Below are 4,107 nucleotides of genomic sequence, written 5' to 3'. Positions count from 1 at the left end.
ATGCTCCTCGCTGCACCCATAGACCATGGATATCCCCTCAAAAAAAATAAAAATAGACCATGGATATAGAGAAACAAAAATAAAGATCAAGTTCTACAATCTTCGCTATAGCACTAAATGTCCTATTGTACCCTTACAAAAAACTAAATGTCCGATTGTACCCCTAAAAAAACACTAAATGTCCTATTGTAATTAATTGTTGCACTGCTACAATTAACCATAGTCGTTCATCTCTGATCCAAAGGGTGAAACAAATAATGCTGCAGTTACACTGCCAACAGCAATTTAGAACAAACAACTTTCTCAACAAAAAAAGAACCGCTACACTTATAAATTGTAAAGACCCCAAGGGTGAGGTGTGAATTGCTATGGTACATCAATCTAGCTACAGTACAGAACATGGTGACCAAGAACAATAGGACAACATCAAACATCACCATAAGTAACAAATAACTATATGCAAAGTTTAAGAAAAAATGGATTGGATACAGTTTCCGAGGCCTACAACTAAGGCTTACTGTTTATTAAGAGCCTGTGGCACCATCCTGGTTTGGGCTTGACGGAGGGGTTGGATTCGTGCTAGGCCTCCACCTCAGCACTGCTGCGAAACATCTTCGACCACTTGTGGAAATGGACTGGATCCGCAAGAATGTTGATATTCCACACATATTCAGATTAAACTTCTTGAATTTCTAACTGAATAAGTGACATCTGTGTGTTTCTGTCAAAAGGAAAACAAAGGGAAATGAAATGTAGTTTCAGCAAAGCATGACGATGGTTGTGAAATTTGATAGTCATGCATGCAAATAAGGAGTTCCAAAACACCATGGATGATATGTGACAGTTGATGGTAATATTGAATGCATGGTTACCAGAATCTGTTGTTTTCAGCATATGAGAAATTAAATGAATTATGAATAGACATGACTTGTTAAATTAGATCATTCATGGTATCAGTATAGACAAGTGCATGCCCCCAAACTAAATACTTCTGTCATAGGAAGCAAATACAGCAGATTTTGCAAATCACAGATCACCACTACCTAGCTCCCATGCTTGTCCACAATAACTGTGTAGAATCGAAAGAATCCCCACCCGAAACCAGCTTTCAAGTTCATATCCGTGGAGAATTTAATTGGGGTAAGGGGAAGAGGATAAGGCCGAACCTTGAACTGAATCACGGCTTCTGTCATATAAAAGATGGCTCAAAAAATTTAGACCTGGAAGGATGTAAAGGTCTGGACTGTAGACTCTGGCAACGAATATGTTCTCTAAGAGTATATCCAACCTTTGTGCAGATTCGAATCCTCCTGGTGCCACACATTGAATGACAAGCTTCAAATTGCCTCTTTATCCAAGAATCTCAGAATCTCCTGCAGAAAGACATTCAGTTTTGAACGTAATCAATTCCAAATCAGAAATACTTCCATAGAGTGCAACGATTTAATAACCCCCCACCCCCGTGCGCTTCGTGGTCTTTAAAGGATATGTTTTGGGCAATGGCACGGTTTGTAGAACTTAAACTTTGACCATTCGTATCTACCACAATATAATTATAAAACGTATCTTCCATAGAGTACCATCATGTAAAGTAAATTCTAATAGACAAGATGACAAAACAATAGTTTAGCATCTCAGTACTTATATCAAAGGATTTCGGTTGACAAACCAATATGTAGTGATGGAGCAATAAGCAAACGTAAAGAATCTGGCAGACTGAGAATTAAAATTTGAAGAGAATGTAAAATATACATATGATGATCAGGTCAGATAAAGAAGATCCAAGAGATGACGGAATCTAATAGTGATGTTCGTGGTGAACCTAAGACCTGAGAACAAAAACATGTTTTTGTTATCTATTATTATGTATACTTGACAACGAATCCCTGTCTCCTTCACTAGCATAACAAGAAATAGATTTACTTTCCTTCTTTGTAGACCTTGGATAAAGAAACACAAATCAAGACCAACTTCTACAACCTTTCGCTAGAGCGCTTAAAATGGTGATGTAACCAAACCATCATGTAGATTAAGTTCTAATAGGCATGATGACAGGGCACTAGTTTAGCATCTCAATATTTAAATTGGAGGATTTTGATTGGTGGACCAATAAGCAAATGTAAAGAATCTGTCACTAAACCAGAAATGGTAAAACAATTAAAATTGAAGTGAATGTAAAATATGCATATGATGATCGGATCAGAATAGATAACCCAAGAGATTATGAGATTTAATAATTCTGTTCATGGTGAGCTTAAGACTTGAACAAAGTCATGTTATCTGACCTCTATTATTATGTACACTTGACAACAGATTCCTATCTCATTCACTAGTGAAAAGTGAAACATATTGACTTTCCTCCTTTATAGACCTTGGATAACGAAAGAAAAATCGAGATCAAGTTCTACAAATTTGAGCTATAGCACTTAATGTTCCCTTGTAACTATTTCTTGCACTGCTACTACAATTAACCATAGTCATTCAACTTCAATTCAATGGGTGAAACAACTAATGGCAGAGGGACACTGCCAACGGAAATTCAGAACAAAAAATTCTGGAAGAAAAAAACGCTATAATTAAATTGTAAAGATCCCAAGTGTGAGGTGTGAATTGCTATGGACTGGAAGCGGCATGTGACTTTCTAGTGTTCTGGTTCCAGTGACATCTATCTAGCTACAGTACAAAACTCGGCGACCAAGAACAATAAGACAACATCAAACATCACCATAAGTAAGAAATAACTATATGCAAGTTCAAGAAAAATCGGATCGGACAGAGGCTTACAGTTAAGATGTACTGCTTATTAAGAGGCCTGCGGTGACCTCCTGGTTTGGGCTTGAAGGAGGGGTTGAACTCGTGCTAGGCCTCCACCTCAGCAACGTTGCGGAACAGCTTCGAGCACTCGTGGGAATGGACTAGATCCGCAAGGATACTGATATTCCACACATATTCAGATTAAATTTCTTGAATCTCTAACTGAAAAGTGATATATCCATGATCTGTTAAATGAAAAATACAAGGAAATGGAATGCAGTTTCAGCAAAGCATGACGATGGTTGTGAAAAAAGAACCGCTACACTTAAATTGTAAGGACCCCAAGGGTGAGGTGTGAATTGCTATGGCCTGGAAGCGGCGTGTGACGTTGTAGTTTGCATTGCTTTGTTTTTCTGGTTCAGTGACATCTATCTAGCTACACTGTAAAACACGGTGAGTGGTGACCAAGAAGAACAATATTCCGATTAAACCGGGAAACAACTTGGAGCACCCGTGGAAATGGACTGGACCGCAGAGATGCTGATATTCCACATATATTCAGATTAACTTTGTTGAATCTCTAACTGAATAACTGATGCCTGCATGTTTCTGTCAAAAGAAAAACAAAGGGAGATGGTTGTGAAATTTGGTAGTCATGCAAGTAAGAAATTCCAAAACAAGACTGAATGATATGTGGCAGCTGATGGTAGTAGCATGGCTATAGATCTATATAAAAGTAGCAAGCAAATACGGCAGATTCAGCAAATCGCCAATTCGCCATTGCCGAGCTTCCATCCTTGCCCGCAGTAACTGTGGAGAATCGAAAGAATCAATCCCCATCTGAAACCAGCTTTCAAGTCCAGATCCGTTGAAGAATTGAACTGGGGGAGGGGGAAGGGGAAGAGGATGGGGCCGTACCTTGTCCTGAACAGCGGCGGAGTAGCATCATCCACGCGCGTGCCGAGCGAGGGGGGCGCGTTTGACGAAGAGGAGCTGCTCGCCACCGCAGAATAGCCAGCCATCGCCGCCGGCGGACTAAGAGAAGTGAGCCGGCCGGCGGCGACCCGGTTTGGCTACGGGCGGTTTGTTTTTGCCACGCCACGCTGGACAGACAAGGGTCGACTCCCCTCCTCTTTCGGGAAACACACACACAGAGAGAGAGAGGGGGGGTAATGGGCCCAATGGGATGGGTGCCGCGACCGGACTGGCGAGACTGGGGTTAGGTCGGCGGCGCGGCGGCCGGCGTCGGCGGCGAGACTGGGGTTCGGCCGGCGGCCGGCGGAGGCGGCGAGACTGGGACTCGTCCTCCCTCGGAGGACATCCCCCGCCCCTCTGTTTCTCTCTGCTCCGAGG

General features: G+C 41.7%; 1 long non-coding RNA gene across 1 annotated transcript; it reads right to left on the bottom strand.

The window, feature by feature from the left end:
• Window positions 1-234: 234 nt before the first annotated feature.
• On the bottom strand, window positions 235-4,101 carry LOC119274867. The gene is made up of 4 exons (XR_005135360.1): window positions 3,673-4,101; window positions 2,785-3,564; window positions 1,167-1,373; window positions 235-721 (listed from the first exon to the last, which is right to left on the bottom strand). It is a non-coding gene; the product is annotated as an uncharacterized LOC119274867 (long non-coding RNA).
• Window positions 4,102-4,107: the final 6 nt, after the last annotated feature.

This window comes from Triticum dicoccoides, chromosome 3B (assembly GCF_002162155.2).
Source record: "Triticum dicoccoides isolate Atlit2015 ecotype Zavitan chromosome 3B, WEW_v2.0, whole genome shotgun sequence".
In the NCBI taxonomy this organism is placed as follows: domain Eukaryota; kingdom Viridiplantae; phylum Streptophyta; class Magnoliopsida; order Poales; family Poaceae; genus Triticum; species Triticum dicoccoides.
The sequence above is the reverse complement of the archived record's forward strand: the minus strand, read 5'-3'. Positions and strand labels throughout refer to the sequence as shown.